Source organism: Leucopleurus acutus (genome assembly GCF_964270905.1).
Source record: "Leucopleurus acutus genome assembly, chromosome: 7".
Lineage (NCBI taxonomy): Eukaryota > Metazoa > Chordata > Mammalia > Artiodactyla > Delphinidae > Leucopleurus > Leucopleurus acutus.
This window is the reverse complement of record NC_139150.1, coordinates 83,864,163-83,883,570: the sequence shown is the minus strand read 5'-3', so window position 1 is coordinate 83,883,570 and position 19,408 is coordinate 83,864,163. Positions and strand designations below refer to the sequence as shown.

Genomic DNA, 19,408 nt, shown 5'->3' with positions numbered 1-19,408 from the left:
GAAGTTTTTGACTGTAATCTCTCAAATATTTTCTGGGGTGCTTTCTCTTTTGTCTCCTTCTGGGGCGGCTATAATGTGAATGTTGTTGTGTTTAATGTTGTCTCAGAGGTCTCTTAGGCTGTCTTCATTTCTTTTCATTCTTTTCTCTCTATTCTGTTCCGTGGCAGTGAATTCCACCAGTCTGTCTTCCAGGTCACTTATTCGTTCTTCTGCCTCAGTTACTCTGCTATTGATTCCTTCTAGTGTAGTTTTCATTTCAGTTATTGTATTGTTATCTCTGTTTGTTCTTTAATTCTTCTAGATCTTTGTTAAACATTTCTTGCATTTTCTCGATCTTTGTCTCCATTCTTTTTCCGAGGTCCTGGATCATCTTCCCTATCATTTTTCTGAATTCTTTTTCTGGAAGGTTGCCTATCTCCACTTCATTTAGTTGTTTTTCTGGGGTTTTATCTTGTCCCTTCATCTGGTACATAGCCCTCTGCCTTTTCATCTCCTTTATCTTTCTGTGAATGTGGTTTTTGTTCCATAGCCTGCAGGATTGTAGTTTTTCTTGCTTCTGCTGTCTGCCCTCTGATGGATGAGCCTATCTAAGAGGCTTGTACAAGTTTCCTGATGGGAGGGACTGGTGGTGGGTAGAGCTGGGTGTTGCTCTGGTGGGCAGAGCTGAGTAAAACTTTAATCCTCTTGTCTGCTGATGGGTGGGGCTGGGTTCCCTCTTTGTTGGTTGTTTGGCCTGGGGTGACCCAACATTGGAGCTTATCCGTGCTCTTTGGTGGTGCTAATGTCGGACTCTGGGAAGGCTCTCGCCAAGAAGTACTTCCCAGAACTTCTGCTGCCTGTGTCTTTTCCTCACGGTGAGCCACAGCCAGCCCCCACCTCTGCAGAAGACCCTCCAACACTAGCAGGTAAGTCTGGTTCAATCTCCTATGGGGTCACTGCTCCTTCCCCTGGGTCCCAGTGCACACATACTTTGTGTGTGCCCTCCAAGAGTAGAGTCTCTGTTTCCCCCAGTCCTGTCGAAGTCCTGCAGTCAAATCCCGCTGGCCTTCAAAGTTTGATTCTCTAGGAATTTCTCCTCCCCTTGCCGGACCCCCAGGTTGGGAAGCCTGACATGGGGCTCAGAACCTTCACTCCAGTGGGTGGACTTCTGTGGTATTAGTGTTCTCCAGTTTGTGAGTCACCCACCGAGCAGTTGTGGGATTTGATTTTATTGTGATTGCGCCCCTCTTACCATCTCATCGTGGCTTCTCCTTTGTGTTTGGATGTGGAGTATCTCTTTTGGTGAGTTCCAGTGTCTTCCTGTTGATGATTGTTCAGCAGTTAATTGTGATTCTGGTGTTCTCAGAAGAGGGAGTGAGAGCATGTCCTTTTACTCCACCATCTAACCAGTCCCCCCCAGTTTTAATTTTGTGTTTACATTTGAAACTTATTTTTTCCAATTTTTAACATATTGACTCATTCATATTTTTGGTCCATATTTTGATTTAAAAATTCATTTTTAGAAATTATGGTAAAATATATATAACATAAAATTTAGCATTTTAATCTCTTTTTAAAATAAATGATTTTATTATTTTTTGGCTGCCTTGGGCCTTCATTGCTGCATGTGGGCTTTCCTCTGGTTGTGGTGAGCGGGGTCTATTCTTCATTGTGGTGCACAGGCTTCTTATTGTGGTGGCTTTTCTTGTTTGGAACATGGGCTCTAGGCGCGTGGGCTTCAGTAGTTGTGGCATGCAGGCTCAGTAGTTGTGGCTTGTGGGCTCTAGAGCACAGGCTCAGTAGTTGTGGTGCCCGGGCTTAGTTGCTCCGCGGCATGTGGGATCTTCCCGGACCAGGGCTCGAACCCATGTCCCCTGAATTGGCAGGCGGATTCTTAACCACTGCACCACCAGGGAAGCCCTTAACCATTTTTAATACACAGTTCAGTGGCATTAAGTAATTCACATTGTTGTGCAACCATTATTACCACCCATCTCTAGAACTTTTCATCTTGCAAAACTAAAACTCTTGATCCATTAAACAATAGCTGCCCATTTCTTCTGCTTCCACCTGCCCCTGGCAACTACCATTTTGTTTTTTCTCTCTCTGAATTAGACTACTTTATCTACATTATATGAATGGAATCATACAGTATTTGTTCTTTTGTGATTGGCTTATTTCTTTTAGTATGGTATCTTCAAGTTTCATCTACACTGTAGCATGTGTCAGAATTTCCTTCCTTTTTAAGGCTAACATTCCATTGTATGTATATACCATGTTTGTTCTTTTTTTTTTTTTTTTTAATCCATTGATAGTTACTTGGGTTGCTTCTACCTTTTGGCTGTTGTGAATAATGCTGCTGCTGTGTACATGGGTGTGCACATATTTCTTTGAGACCCTGCTTTTAGTTCTTTTGGGTACATACTCAGAAGTGGAATTGCTGGGTCATATGGTAATTCTATTTTTAATTTTTTGAGGAATGACTGTACTGTTTCCATCATGGCTGCATCATTTTACATTCATACCAGCACCAACATTGAACAAGTGTTCCAATTTCTTTACATCCTTGTCAACACTTGTTATTTCCTATGTGTGGGGTATTTTGTTTTTTGTTTTTTTTTGGATAGTAGCCATCCTGATGGGTGTTAGGTGATATCTCATTGTGCTTTTGATTTGCATTTATGCTGCTGAATTCAGTTTGCTGGTATTTTGTGGGGGATTTTTTGGATCTGTGTTCAAAGGGGTATTGGTCTGTAGTTTTCTTGTAATGTCTTTGTGTGGCTTTGGTATCAGGGCGATGCCTCATAGAATGAGTTAGGAAGTGTTCCCTCCACTTCAGTTTTTTGAAGAATTTGAGAAGCATTGATATTCTTTAAATGTTTGGTAGAGTTCACTAGTGAAGCCATCAGGTTTGGGGCTTTTCTTTGTTGGGAGCATTTTGATTACTGGCTCAATCTCCTTAATAATTATGGGTCTATTCAGATTTTCTATTTCTTTGTGACATAATAGGTTTCTAGAAATTTGTCAGTTTTACCTAGGTTATCCACTTTGTTGGTGCACAGTTGTTCACAGTACTCTCATAAAATCTTTTTTATTTCTGTGGAATCAGTAATGTCTGTACTTTCTGATTAATAATTTGCTTCTTTTTTCTTAATCTTGCTAAAGTTTCATCAATTTTGTTAATTTTTTGAAGAATCAACTTTGTTTTTGTTTGTTGATTTTTCTGTTTATTTTTCTATTCACTGTTTCATTTATCTCTGCCCTAGTCTTTATTATTTTCTTCTTTCTGCTAGCTTTGGGTTTCAGCTTTTTCTAGTTCCTTAAATTGTAAAGTTAAGTTGTTGATTTGAGATCTTTCTTATTTTTTAATACGTGTTTATAGCTATAAATTTCCCCCTTAGCATTACTTTCACTGCATCTAATAAATTTTGGTATGTTGTATTTTTTGTTTTCATTTGTCTTTTAAGTATTTCTAATTTCCCTTAGGATTTCTACTTTGACCCAGTGGTTGTTTAAGAGCATATTGTTTAATTTCCACAAATTTGTGAATTTTCTAATTTTTCTTTTACTGATTTCTAAATTCATTCTGTTGTAGTTAGGAAAAATACTTTGTATGATTATCTGTCTTTAAAAATCTATTGAGACATAATTTGTGGCCTGATATATCGTGTATTCTGCAGAATGTCCCACTTGTACTTGAGAAGAATGTATAATCTGTTGTTAGGTAGAATGTTCTATATATGTCTTATCTCTAGTTGGTTAATTGTGTTGTTCAAGTCCTCTGTCTCCTTACTTATCTTCCGTCTGGTTGTTCTATCCATTATTGAGAGTAGGGTGTTGAAACTGCCAACTGTTATTATAGAACTGTCTATTTTCCCCTTTAATTCTGTCAGTTTTTGCTTCATATATTTTGATAGTCTGTTATTAGGTGAATGTTTATAATTGCTATATCTTGCTCTCTTGAGCCTTTTATTAATATATAGTGTTCTTCTTTGTATTTTATAACCTCCTTTGATTTAAAGTCTATTTTGTCTGGTATTAGTACAGCCACCCGTGATCTCTTTTGGTTACTATTTGCATGTCATATCTTTTTCCATCCTTTCACTTTCTACCCATTTGTACCTTTGTATCTAAAGTAAGTCTCTTGTAGAGAACATATAGTTGGATCATGTTTTTAAAATCCATTTTTGTCAATGTCTATTGGAGAGTTTAATCCATTTACATCTAAAGTAATTATTCATAAGGAGGAACTTTTGTCATTTTGCTATTAGTTTCTTATATGCCTGATAGCTTTTTGAGTTCCTCATGTCCTGTATATTTTGATTCCTATTGTGATATTAGTGGGAGGTGACTTAGGGCTGTGATACTTTCCTTAAAACAAACAAAGAAACAAACAAAACTTAAACCATTTTAATGGGTTAGAGTCATAGGTTAGAGGCAAGGAAAATATGTGTTTCAAGGTAAGAATTTTAATTTCTTCCATCACCTATATGGATTTAGGAATTTTGACATTTGTTTAAGTATAAAAATAGTCAGTTGGAATCAGTGTTGGGTGGAAGAGTTATTTTAAATAAACTAATTGAAGTGTAGTTGGATTCTGCTCCTCCAACAATAAGACCCTATTATTTGTAGTATAATTAAAACATCACATAGCAGAACAAATTAGACCTTTGTAAATGTCAGAGCATCTTTTGTGGAGTAGTGTGTGAACCATCCAAACTCTTGTGTTTTTAATGAGGATGCATAATGAAGAAAGGTGAAAGGTATAACCTTCTTATAGGTTTACTGTTATCCACATTTTCTGATAAAATTAATGACAGTAATATAGTGAAATAAATTTGCCTGTTTGCAGATCAGCTTAAAACATTAGTAAACTAATCATAAAATGTCATATGTTTAAGGTAACTAGATGAAAATGTGTACCTTAATATTGTAATTTAGAGTAGGTTAATAAACACAGATCATGTCCAGAGTATATATTTCTCTCTTAATTTAAATGATAATAATCTCTGTCTGCCTATTGCTGGGAATGTTACTCTTCTTTCCTTTAGATGATAGATATTATTTACCTCCTTCCTTTAAAGTTTCTTTTTCCTTTAATAAGGGAAAGGGGTATGAGCATATTCTTTGGGATCTTTCTTATTAAATAATCAGGATTTACAATTTTCCATCACATTGACGTAGCTGGTGTGGGGGAATAGTAGCTCACTTATATTCTTGAAAAGTGGTTTCTTCCTTTTAGATGATGAAACAATAAGGGAGAGCTGAAAAAGGCTCTTTTCAGCACACTTCCCCATGGTAGGACCAGCTACCCAGATTTTCTTTTCTTTCTTTCTTTTCTTTTTCCTGTACGCGGGCCTCTCACTGTTGTGGCCTCTCCCGTTGCGGGGACGTGCAGGCTCAGCGGCCATGTGGGATCTTCCCGGACCGGGGCACGAACCTGTGTCCCCTGCATCGGCAGGCAGACTCTCAACCACTGCGCCACCAGGGAAGCCCTCAAACGTTTTTAAATAGTGGAAGTTTTTTGTCTAATGATACCTTATGGGGAGACCTGTTAGTAAACAGATGAGAGTAAATTAGTGAAGTTGTTCTGGCTGAATGGGAACTGGACCAAGTTGTTTAAGCAAGTCAAGTCAAAGGGAATCATATTTCCTCAGATTGTTTTTAAAAGATTTAGATGGGGCTTTGGAGTGTGAACAGTATATGGTTCTTGGCGTTTTTTCTTTTTTAGCAGTTTGACTTGAAATAAATTTAAAACCACATGTATTTGAAGTCTTTATATATTTAGAATATACAGCTTTACCTTTGCTGTGTGTCAGAATTTCTTCTGTGGCTTGTTTGTGGAATGAAAGTTAGGACCGCTTACACGTATGAAATACTGATGCCTTATGTGTGTGCGCCTGTTTATTGACTTGGCTGATGAGCTTGATTCCAGGCTTAAGCCAGTGAGAACTGAGGGTTTCAGTTTTTAGATTCTCTAGGCTCTGGAACTAGTTCTAGTTGAGAGCAAAAGATCAGGAAAATCTCGAAAATTCAGAAGATCCAAACGTTTGTACTTTTGAGCTAGAATATGCAAAACTGTTTACTTTTCCTTATTGTGGGCTAGCTTGAGCAAGTTTATTTGCTTGTATGATTTTCTGCTAAGGCCAGATTTCCACATTTAATTCTAGTGTAAGCCACATTTAAATATATAAAAATCAATTTTTACAGATTCTTCCCCCAACTGAGGGAGGTGTATACTGTGGATTTTTATGGGACAGCATAGTGTAGCCTTTTTTTCCCCCAAACCTCTTTTGGGTAAGTAACTCAGAATACATATTCCCAAGAGCCAGGTGGGTCTGTAGTTTTCTTGTTTTTTTTTTTTTTGCAGTACGCGGGCCTCTCACTGTTGTGGCCTCTCCCGTTGCGGAGCACAGGCTCCAGACGCGCAGGCTCAGCGGCCATGGCTCACGGGCCCAGCCTTTCCGCGGCATGTGGGATCTTCCCGGACTGGGGCACGAACCTGTGTCCCCTGCATCGGCAGGCGGACTCTCAACCACTGTGCCACCAGGGAAGCCCTGTAGTTTTGCTTTTGTGTAAAGGATATTGTATTCCATCATGAGAAGCAGGCACTGAGGTACAGAGGGATTTAAGTCTCTAATCCTAATTTAGGAATTGTTGAATTATGAAAGTACCTGCAGAGATTAAGCTTTTTTTTCAAATAGTTGTATTGAGATATAACTCACATACCATATAATTTCACCGGTTAAAGTATGCAATTCAGTGGATTTTAGTACATTCACAGAATTGTACAGACATCACCACAGTCAGTTTTAGACCATTTTCATTACCCCTCGGAGAAGCCCCACACCCTTTTAGCCTCTTCCCACACATCCATCCCCATCTCTCCTAGTCCTAGGTGACCACTAATCTACTTTCTGTCTCTATAGATTTAGCTGTCCTGGATATTTCATATAAATGGAGTTATATAATTATGTGGTCCTTCTTGACTGGCTTCTTCCACTTAATGTAATATTTTTAAGGTTTATCCAGGTAGCACATATAAGTACTTTGTTTCTTTTTGTCACCGAATAATATTACATTGTATGGATATACCACATTTTATCCATTCGTCAGTTGATGGGCATTTGGGTTGTTTGCAATTCTTGGTTTTTATGAATGATGCTGCTATAAACATTTGTGTACAGGTTTTTGTATGGATATAACTTTTCATTTTTGGGGGTATGTACCAAGAGATGGAATAGCTGAGTCATTATGGCCACTTTATGTTTAGCCTGTTGAGGAACTGCTAGACTGTTTTCAAAGCAGCTGTATCATTTTACTTTCCCATCAGCAATGTATAAGTGTTCTAGTTTCTCCACATCCTTGTTAACACTTGTCATTATCTGTGTTTTTTATTGTAGATATTTTAGTAGGTGTGAAGTGGTATCTCACTGTAGACTAATTTTTTAAAATGTGGTTAGGCATTACAGGAGTGATAGTACTCTAAGATGAAGTTAATATTACAATTAAAGTATTTAATAGCCTGACCTGAGAATATAATCTTCAGTAGCCATTCTTAACCCTGGCTATGTATAATTCGTATCACTTCCTAATTAAAAAAAAATGGTGTTATGAATATTGTAAAATCTTTCCACCCCCCCACCCCCCAAAATTCTTTATTCAAAGAGAAAACAGTGAATATTTAATTATAGAGAACAGAATCCACTTGACGTAACTAAAGCAGAGAGGATATATTTACCGTTGGGTACTAAATAGCTTAAAAAATTGTTGGGATATCAGGCTGGGTCTGATCAGGAGATAGAAGCCACACAGTAATTTAACAGGAAAAGAGTAGTATAAAGAATTATTGACTACACTTGATCGTAGCCAAAAGGCTGAGAAGTGGTGCTGGGAAAACTGGACAGCTACATTAAAAAAAAATAAAATTAGAACATTCTCTAATACCATACACAAAAATAAACTCGAAATGGATCAAAGACGTAAGTGTAAGGGCAGACACTAAAACTCTTAGAGGAAAACATAGGCAGAGCACCCTTTGACATAAATCACAGCAGTATCTTTTTTGATCTGATCAGGGTCAGCTAGTAGCTATCTTGTACAATTTAGGACAGGCAATCCCTCCTAGAGAAATGAAAAATAAAAACAAAAATAAACAAATGGGACCTAATTAAACTTAAAAGTGTCTGCACAGCAAAGGAAACCATAAACAAAATGAAAAGACAAGCCACAAAATGGGAGAAAATATTTGCAAATGAAGTGACCGATAAGAGATTAGTCTCCAAAATATACAAACAGCTCATGTAGCCCTATGTCAAAAAAAAAACCCCGAAAGCAAAAAACAAAACAAAACAAAACAAAACAATCAAAAAATGGGAAGAAGATCTGAATAGATATTTCTCCAAAGAAAACATACAGATGGCCAAAAAGCACATGAAAAATGCTTAACATCACTAATTATCAGAGAAATGCAAATCAAAACTACAATGAGGTATCACCTCACACTGGTCAGAATGGCCATCATCAAAAAGTCTACAAACAGTAATTGCTGGAGAGGGTGTGGAGGAAAGTCAACTCTCCTGCACTGTTGGTGGGAATGTAAATTGGTTCAACCACTATGGAGAACAGTATGGAGGTTCCTTAAAAAGCTAAAAATAGAACTACCATATGATCTAGCAATCCCACTCCTGGGCATATATCTGGAGAAAACCATAATCTGAAAGGATACATGCACCCCAATGTTCATTGCAGCACTGTTTACAATAGCCAAGACATGGAAGCAACCTAAATGTCCATCGATAGAGGATTGGATAAAGAAGATGTGGTACATATATATAATGGAATATTACTCAGACATAAAAAAGAATGAAATAATGCCATTTACAGCAACATGGGTGGACCTAGAGATTATCATACTAGGTGAAGTAGGTCAGACAAAGACAAATATCATATGATATTGCTTATATGTGGAATCTAAAAAAAGTACAAATGAACTTATTTACAAAACAGAAATAGAGTCACAGATGTAGAAAACAAATTTATGGTTACTGGGGGGAAAGGGAGAGAGGGATAAATTGGGAGATTGGGATTGACATATGTACACTACTATATATAAAATAGATAACTAATAAGGACCTACTGTATAGCACAGGGAATTCTACTCAATACTCTGTAATGACCTATATGGGAAGAGAATCTAAAAAAGAATTGATATATTTATATGTATAACTGATTCACTTTGCCATACAGCAGAAAGTAACACAACATTGTAAATCAACTATACTCCAACAAAAATTAAAAAAAAAAAAGAATTATTGACTGTAACAGGGGATTGGAGCAATATGGGATTTACCAGTAAGAAGTCAAGGTAACGCTAAAGAATATAAGAATAGCTGATATAAAGAGCAGTTTCTAACCCCAGGGCTCACTGACATCTATCCTTGGTTAGGTAGGGCACGTTCAAGTCAAGTAGGTAAGGTGTGGCACTAGGAGAATTTGCTGGATATGTGCCCTCTTGGGTACCAGGGAAAGTGTTCCTGGGGAGGTGACTTACCAGCGTCACTCTGCTACGAAACTGCCTAACCTCCTGTTGGAGAAGCTGCACTGCTGCAGGAATCTGGTGCTGGAGAAGCCATCCTTGTCGGGGTGCGTCCTGGAGCCTTGCCTGCTGCAGCCAAGTGAGCACATTGGAACCATGAAACAGAATCCTTTTCCCCTACAGTGTCTTTCCAGTGCTCTCTTGACAAAGCTTAATATCATGTCAATTGGCAAAGAAATTGGTATTTTAAGTGCATAAATCCATTTTCACAGTACAGGCAAAAAGAGTGAATTTGGAGAGAAGGGGGAATGAATCAATATCTAGCACAGGTATTAAGTGGTTTACAGAATTGTTTAGACATCTAAAGAAAGAGACTCTTGATTGAGCTTCAAAGGAACAACCTCCAAAACCTCTGCACAGAACTGAGAAACACAGGGAGTTATTGTCTTTTTTTGACTAAGAGGCCTCCTGTCTAATTGTGAAATTGCCTCTAGATCTTTACTGCTGTTTTAAAATCAGGAAAATGTTGTGGTCAGGAGGCCATGGTGATCAGGAATCTCCTGCTATACTTAACCAGCTCTAGAACCGCACTGGACCTGTTCTGGTCTGTACCAGCCCTGCCTACAAGAGACTAGACTAGCCTTTCTCAATTTTTATACCCTGGAGAGGATCCGTGAAATAATTTTCAGGTCTCAGGTTACAGGTGTGATATTAGTGTAAACAGAAAGTTTAGATACAGTAATTGTCTGACCACCTCCTGTTCACCTTCCTTCATTTGATTGGTGAAAGAGAGAGCTCCTATCCTAGATTGTACAGGATGGCTGCTACCTGCCCCTGATCAGATGAGACAGCAATTTTTTTTTTTTTTTTGCGGTATGCGGGCCTCTCACTGTTGTGGCCTCTCCTGTTGCGGAGCACGGGCTCCGGACGCGCAGGCTCAGCGGCCATGGCTTACGGGCCCAGCCGCTCCGTGGCTTGTGGGATCTTCCCGGACCGGGACACGAACTCGTGTGCACTGCATCGGCAGGCGGACTCTCAACCACGGCGCCACCAGGGAAGCCCGAGACAGCAATTTCTTAGTTACATGTACTCACAACCTATGGGAATGGTACTTGGGAGTAGAGTAAACTAGCCAAATTGTCTATGGGAGATTGGCTTTGGAGTAACAAAAGGATGAAGTACTCCCTGCAACTCTCCACCCCCGTGGGAGGATGTGATTAGTTTGTTTGAATAATTCTGAGGACTGGCAGGGAACTGAAGCTCGTTCCGTTGAGGACTGAGTGGAGTGCAATTGGTTCAGCTGATAGTGGACCTAGCTGGGTGAGGAGTCTTTCCTGTTGGCTATGGTGAGGGTGGGAGAACTCTCATTAGGCCTCTGGGGCCCTGTGGGGCTCAAAGTTGTCAGAACAGCACTTGAAATTTTAGGCCTTACAATACAGTACTCCAGTAATGATTGCTAATGCTTTTGTGATAGAGAATGATATTTTTCTGTGTGCCTTTATTTATTTTGGCCATCTAATTAGTCTATTCTTTTGTATGGATTTCCATCCCCACACAGGATATAAACTCTTATGTGAGTTAGTAATGTAGGTAGAAAAAACAGCTTTTCCTTTTCCTAAATTTCCCACTGTATTTTTGTACTTTATCCAAGTAGGCCTAGGAGTCTTACAGATTTTTACTATACAAGATATCAATAGTATGGCTTGTGGTATATGGCTTGTACAAGAGTAATTTTATTTTTCTTTATTTATGCAAATAAAGACTTTAACCAACCTTACTTGAAAAATAACCAGGTAGTTAAACTTAGCTTGCTCTTCTGGAGACTAATCTCTTTCCTTTTTATGATTTTTAAAAACACATGTGGTGAGGGCTTCCCTGGTGGCGTAGTGGTTGAGAGTCCGCCTGCCGATGCAGGGGACACGGGTTCGTGCCCCGGTCCGGGAAGATCCCACATGCCTCGGAGCGGCTGGGCCCGTGAACCGTGGCCGCTGAGTCTGCGCGTCCGGAGCCTGTGCTCCTCAACGGGAGAGGCCACAACAGTGAGAGGCCTGTGTACCGCAAAAAAACAAAACAAAACACATATGGTGATAATAATAAATTTCTGTTAAATAACTGGCTTAAGCTAAAATGGGATTCAATTTTTTTGAAAAGTAGGCTTGGTAGACTTAGTTTAAAAAAATACTGTAAGCTGATTTTTAAAAAAATGATCTTTTTATTCTGGTAAAATATATTTAACATACAATTTGCCATTTTAACCATTTTTAAGCTTATAATTCAGTAGCATTACTTACTTTCACGATGTTATACAATTTCCAAAATTTGTCATCACCCCAGATACTCTGCAACCATTAAGCAGTGACTCCCCATTGACCCTTGCCACTAGCCCCCAGTAAACTAATCTACTTTTTATCTCTATGAATTTGCCTGTTATAGATATTTTATATAAGTGGAAGCATAAAATATTTGTTGTTTTGTTTCTGACTTATTTCACTTAGCATAATGTTTTCAAGGTTAATTCATACTGTAGCATGTATTAGAACTTTATTCCTTTTAATGGCTAAATAACATTCCATTGTATGTATATACCACATTTTGTACATTCATCTTTCAGTAGACACTTAGGTTGTTTTTGTGTTTTTGTGTTGTGAAGAATGCTATGTACGTTGACGTACAATTATCTGTTTGAGTCTCTGTTTTCAATTCTTGTGGGTATATACCTATGAGTAGAATTGCAGGGTCATATGGTAATTCTTTTTGAGGATCTGCCGAACTATTTTCCATAGTGGTTGTGCCATTTTACATTCCCACCAGCAATGTGTGAGGGTTTCAATTTATCCACATTCTTTTATTTTTAAAATTTATTTATTTATTTACTTACTTTTGGCTGCACTGGGTCTTCATTGCTGCACCCGGGCTTTCTCTAGTTGTGGCAAGCGGGGGCTACTCTTCGTTGCGGTGCACGGGCTTCTCGTTGCAGTGGCTTCTCTTGTTGCGGAGCATGGGCTGTAGGTGTGCAGGCTTCAGTAGTTGTGGCTTGCTGGCTTCAGTAGTTGTGGCATGCGGGCTCAGTATTTGTGGTGCGCCAGCTTCAGTAGTTGTGGCACGTGGGGTCTAGAGCACAGGCTCAGTAGTTGTGGCACACGGGCTTAGTTGCTCCGTGGCATGTGGGATCTTCCCGGACCAGGGATCGAACCCGTGTCCCCTGCATTGGCAGGTAGACTCTCAACCACTGCACCACCAGGGAAGTCCCTGGATATTAAACCCTTATGAGATGTCTGATTTGCAAATATGTTCTCCCATTCTGTATGTTGTCTTTTCACCTTCTCGACAATGTCCTTAGATGCACAGAAGTTTTTAATTTTGAAGTTCAATTTATTTATTTATTTTTTGTTCCTAATGCTTTTGTTGCCATAACTTAGAATCCATTGCCAAATTCAGGGTCGTACAGATTTACTCCCATGTTTTCTTTTAAGAGTTTTAGTGCTTATATTTAGGTCGTTGATTCATTTTGAGTTAATTTTTATCTATGGTGTGAGTGGGTGTTCAAATTCATTCCTTTGTGTGTGGAAATCCAGTTGTCCCAGCAATAGAAGAGACTGTTCTTTCATTATGGAATGGACTTGACACCCTTGTCAATAATCAATAGGCCATAAATGTGTGTGTTTATTTCTAGACTTGCAGTTCTATTCCATTGGTCTCTTTGTCTATCTTCTTGTCAGTACCACTGTAAACTGATTTTAACTAGCATTTACTACAAACGTGAAAATTATTGACAGTGCAGATATTTGCTATCTAAAAACTATAAGCCAAAGTAATATTAATAAAAATATAGCCCATTAGAATTTATACCAGAATTCGAAAAAAACAAACTCTTTTTTTCCTGACTGACATGATGAGGCTCAAATATAGGTCCAGGAATTACAAATGAGTATATATATGTGTGTTGATCACTTGATATTTTATGAAAAGGTTTTGTACAATAAACTTATTAGTTTTTAAAACTAAAAATAAAGAGTAAAGTTTATGTTTTTCATATGAAACTTGTTTTTGTTTTCTTTGGTTGACCATTCACAGATTTCATTTTCAACTGACATAAGATGATTTCCTCCTTGCTCTTGATGCTTATTAAACAAAAAATTCCATACACATATAATGAAATTGAAAGCTGGCAGCAAAATGCTCATTACCCTCTTATGATTTGCAGGACACTACCCTTTGATAGAAATCCAGCACTTTTTAGGGGCAGATCAGTAAATACCATCTTGATTTCATAGTCAGACCGCAGTGCACAAAATTCTTTCTCCTCAAAGTCAAGTTCTCAGCCTGCACAGATGATTCAGAGAAAGGGTCTCTCATTTCAGCCTTACACTTGTTTGAAAACAAAGGGAAAATACTGTTCTATTTTATTTTTAAATTTTGTTCCCCTAGGTCAGCAAGACTTGAGATTTGCAGATATATCCTTTTTCACTCTTAAGTCCAAGCAGGAATAAGAGCATCTTTTGATATCCTTTTGTCACTTGATCTTTTCCCCAAGAATCTTGTCACTTGAAGTCAAAATGCTTTCTTTAAGGTCTTGCAGAGAGTGGTTCATTTGTTCCATGTGATAACAAATCTTTGCTAAGTTGGCTAGTTTCAGTAGCCATTCTTCATCCTCTAAGCACTTAGCAGAATCTGGCCTACTGTGTTTGCGAACGTACCCCTGCAGCTCACTGTTCGGCTCGGATGTCCTGTTGAGAACTCTTCATCTGCTAAGCCCCTGGACTTCTGCATGGAGCAGGAGATTTATGTGCTCTTTGTCCAGGTTTTCACACAGCTCTTTAAACATTTTTGAGTAAACAGGTTTTTGTTTAATAAAGTCAATCATTTTTTGTAGCTTCAAATAGAACTTTTTCATTTCATCTTCCAGAGCTTTTGACACTAGCAATTCTCTGTGAAGAAAACACTGAAGTCAGGCTTTTGTTTTTTGGGTTTTTTTTCGGCGTGTGGGGGGAGTTTAAACAATAGTGGCACATCTTCACATGGAGCCAGCTATTGGTGGGACATTTTCAGCACAGATGCCAACATAGTTCCTCCAAGATGGACCTTTTGTTTCGAGACAGAGGACAAAACATTAATATCCTGTCCTCTGCTGGCTTTGGGCAGCACTCTGTAGCAAAAAAAAGTTTTCTTGATTTCACCATTTTCAAATCTTATAAAATCTATAAATATATAATGTAATCTTATAAATATTACAGATGATGATCTCTGTTGGCTCATCCATCTGGTTAGAGAAACTTGTTTTCCTGTTATCACGTAGGTCTTTAACATCACATGACATGTCAATACATTGACTTACCTTACTGTTATTGTACTGTAGAACTTTAAAAATTTCTCTTACTTCATCTCATGTAAACATTTCACTCAGCATAATTTTACATTCTGGCTGTATTAGGTTCTCAGCAATTGGGGTGGCTTTCCTTTTTCTGGTCAATAAGATCTGCTACTATATAACTTGCTACCTCAGCCTTTTCATTATATGTTATTTTTTAAAGCAAAAGCTTTATTATGCTTATTTTGAGATCCCATTAATATCTTTAATGTGTCAAATGACTATAATTTGCAGCTATGTCTTTTGAATATTGCTGGAGCCATTGCTGCACTTGAAATGTTGTTTTCCACAGACAACACAAAATGGAATAGGATATTCCATTGTATAAATCCATTGATAAGTAGTTTTCATTAGAAGGATATGTTTTTTGTGTGTCTCTTGTTGCATTAACTTAGTGAAATGACTTGCAAGATACAACTCTTCATTACTAATCTTACCAGAATTGTCCACTGACCTTCCTTTCATACCTCAGCCTCAAAAATTGCCACATTGGATTATCAGGCATATTTGTAAATTACAAATGTTAATGTGTGAGACATGAGGGCATATCAAACAATTAACTGAGAAAATCACAAAAAGTCCAAACATTTCGCAGTAGAAGTTCCTGGTAATTTATTTAGTCCACATTTTGGAATGTTCAGACCAATAGCAAAGCGTTAGGAATGGGGACAACTGGGTATAAAGTTTTTTTCATTAAAATTAAAATTTCCCTCCAGTTTTTCATTACACTTGTAGAGTTTGTTTGCTCCTATAAGGTAGTTAGCAGTGCACAAGGGGAGATCAGGGGACGCAATTTGAGAGGGAGAGGCTGATAGTCATTAGCCTATTATCTTCTCCCTGTGTCCTGCAGTCTTCAATTATCAAGGCCAACTCTAACCAAATGAACATGGTCCTACTGTGCACTATCACACACAGCTGATTTGTAACAAAATCATTAATTATGCTGCCACTGCTTGGTGCACAAAAGTAAAAGAGAAGGAAAAAAGAACCCCATGCCCCCCATCATGAGCTCTCAAAGAATTCAGTTTGTGGACCCCACTTTGAGAAACCCTGGACTAGACTTTGGGACCTCTCCATACACTGCTGTAGAAGAACTAAGCACGTTTAAGTTGGTACTTACCTGTGGGATCAAGTGGCCTTTTTCTGACTTTCAGTCTAATAAATTTCATAAATGATGAAATTGAGGAAAACATCTGGAACCCTAGCTGCAGGAGAGTCTAGGAAATACATTTTTTTTTTGGAAAGTTTTCACATTCCTGTAGTACAGGAAGGCACACCGGAGAGAAATTGGGCTAGATATTGCATGCCAATATCTCTACCATATTGTTGGATTTTTAAAAATGAAGATTTCTTATTTGTGTAGTAAAATTTTCTCAAAATTTCGTTCATTCAGAAATTTATTTACCACCTGCAATGTGCTGGCACTGTTCTAGGTACTTGGGAGACAGTGAGCAAAACAAAGATTTCTGCCCTTATGGAACTTTAATACCAGTGGAGAGAAATAGATAATAAATAGTACACAGAGTTAAATTGTCTAGTTTACAAGGTGATTAAAAAGAGTCAAGTAAGTGACCACCAAGATATTAGATATTAAACTACATGACTTATGTGATTATATCAAGAACCTTGGGTTGCTGCTGCTTTCCTCAAAACCTTCAGGAGATGAAGGAACCCATTGTGGTTCTTTTGTAGTCACCAGTGGTGATAAGCTGCTAAGAGTCTGGGATGAATTAGAGTACAGGATTGATGTATGTGGTGTGATAGGGCCATATATTGAGCATTTATAAGTACATGGAAATAAACTGTTCCCTTAAAAATTTGTTTTGACACCTGTTCAATTATAATCAGTTATTATTGAGTCGTACAGTTTTCAATGTATTCTGATACTTTTGAACCATCCTGTCATAGAAGGCGGTAAGTGCTCTGGGAAAAGACAAAGTAAACTGAGGCAAGGGGCAGTGGGTATGCCAGGGTCTGGAAGTGATTTAAAGTATTAAATAGGATGGTTGGGATAGGCTTTATTGAAAAGGTGATACTTGGGCAAGGGAAGTTTGGGAGTTGGTTGGTCATTGGGATATCTGGTAGAACATTCTGGGCAAAGGAAACAGGTTGGGCCAAGGTGAGAGTGAGCCTGGCATGTTGGTGGAAAGCAAGGAAGCCCAGCCAGTGTGTCTAGAGCAGTGTGAGGGAGAAGAGTTGTAGGTAGGAGATGAGGTTAGTGAGGGAAGGGCTGGGGTATTCCCTTAGGGTCCCTAATGTCATTGAAATGGGCAGCATTGCTGGGCTTTGAGCAGAGTGCTGATAAGATTTATCTGCGTTTTTTTTTTTTTTCTCTTTTCTCCAAGTTTTTAAAAGGATCAGTCAGGATGTTGTGTTGAGAATAGAGTGAAAGGAGACTGATAAGGGCAGTGGCCCAATCATGGTAGTAGATGTGGAGAAGTGATCGGAGTCTGGATATATTTTGAAAGCAGAATTATCAGGACTTCCTCATGGGTTGGATGTGGGGTGTAAAATAAAACAGGAGTCAAGAAGGACGCTAAGGTTCTAGACTGAGCAACTGGAGGGAGAGAATTGTCTCTAACTACAGTTGGGGAAAGCTGAGGTTAGAGCACATTGGGAAGGGAAGGGAAAGTCAGATTAGTTTTATATATGTTGAGTTTGTGATATTATTAGAGAGCCAAGTGGAGATGTGGAGTAGTCATGAGACTGGATGAGATCACCAAGGAAGACACTGGAGTTGAAAAGGACAAGAACTGAGCCCTGGGGCATTCTAGTAAAGGAAACTTAGAAGGGGTGGCAGTGAGGTAGGCAGAAAACAAAATATGGCCATATAAATAAAGTATTTTCAAGAAGAGAGAGTGATCAGCTATATCAAATGCTCCTTCTTGGAAGTACTTTCTTTGGCCATACACAGTGGAAACTATGTAGCCATCAATGTTTGTTAAACGAATGAATTTCGAGATTACAGTGATTTTCATCATCTTTTTAAAGTTAATTATTCAAGTAAATCCATGCTTTCTAATATTTTAAAAATATAGCAAAACATGGTAGTTACATAAATTACACATGCAATAAAATGACATAGAACTAGAGAAACATGTTGTATGAATATCAAATTCCTGGCTTTGATACTGTGCTAGAGTTAGCAGAAAATGTCATATAACTGTTGGGTGAAACGGAGAGGGAACACGGGACCTCTCTCTACTATCTTTGCAACTTCCTGTGAATTTATAATAATTTCAAAATAAGAAGGTAAAACAGTATGGCGAAACATAAGAAATCAAAGATCTTTTTTCCACTATCACCTTGCTTTCCAGCCCCCTCTTCCAGTCACCCCCATGCCCAGAGGTAACGTTACCACTGTTAAGCTCTGTTAAAGTGTCCATTTTTCCTAACCTCCTGAAATATTTTAAAATAAATATGAGGTAGGTCAGATCATAAATGTGATTCAGATAGTGCCACAGACTGAATGTTGTGTCCCTAAAAATTTGTTTTTTGAAAACTAATGCCCAGTGCAGTAGTGTTTGGAGGTGGGCCTTTGGTAGGTGATTAGGTCATGAGGGTGGAGCTCTCATGAATGGAATTAGTGTTCCTGTAAGACACCTAAGAGAACCCCCGGCCCCTTCCTCCATGCCACAACACAGTGAGAAGATGGGGGTCTATGAACCACGTAGCCAGTTCTCACCAGTCACTATAACTGCCAGCACCTTGATCTTGGACTTTCCAGCCTCCCTTGCATACGGTCTCAGCTTCTTTGTCCCTTTCTTGCTTTGTCACGCTTGGTTGGCAAAGCCACAAAACTTTGTGGGATGCAACACTTCTGCTTCTAGGTTCCTGCTCTTTCTGTTACACCATACTGTAATGAACACAAACTGTCAAAGCAAAAAGAAGGCTTTTCTTCTTCTCTGAAGTACTGTGACATCAGACTTCAGCAAGAAAAACTGACTGTAAGGGACATATTGGCTTAGTGAAATGCACTTGTTTTTCTTCTTTTGTATTTTCTTTGTATTTCTCTTCAGTAGTTGCTTGACCTAACATCCTTCTGTTGGCTCTATACAATGAAAATACAAACTAAATGACAATAGAAAAAAATAAAGCATTAAATTGTACAAATTACGAATCTGTTCCAAATATACTCACATTAAAAACAATGCACATTTCAGTAGAGATCTACAGTGAATGACTCTATACATTCCGGGAAGCTTCATGACATCTAGGAAAGGGCTAAGAATTTACATCTAATCACAGTTTGTAACGGATTTCTTATCACCAGTCTGCAAGCTACGGTGAGCACATCGTTAGCATCACTTGTACAGGGAACCGATTTTGTCTGGGAAAAAGGGAAGAAGCAAGCTCTAGGCTCAATTCTGAGTTCATTACAACTTCTCAGGAATCTCAGCAGAGGCCTATTTAGTACAGTTTCAAAAAAGTAAATATGTTAAGGTAAGGAGGCAACCCTTCAGAACTTCAAACACATTTTCTTGCTGTATTTATGCAGAACTCTCCATCTACAATGGGCAGTT

The 19,408-nt window shown here is 38.5% G+C and overlaps 1 protein-coding gene across 1 annotated transcript in view; it reads left to right on the top strand.

Annotated features, from left to right (window-relative positions):
- Nucleotides 1-19,408, top strand: part of AGTPBP1 (ATP/GTP binding carboxypeptidase 1) — a 170,597-nt gene that overhangs the window by 11,400 nt on the left and 139,789 nt on the right. The gene's annotated exons all lie outside the window — the stretch shown is intronic.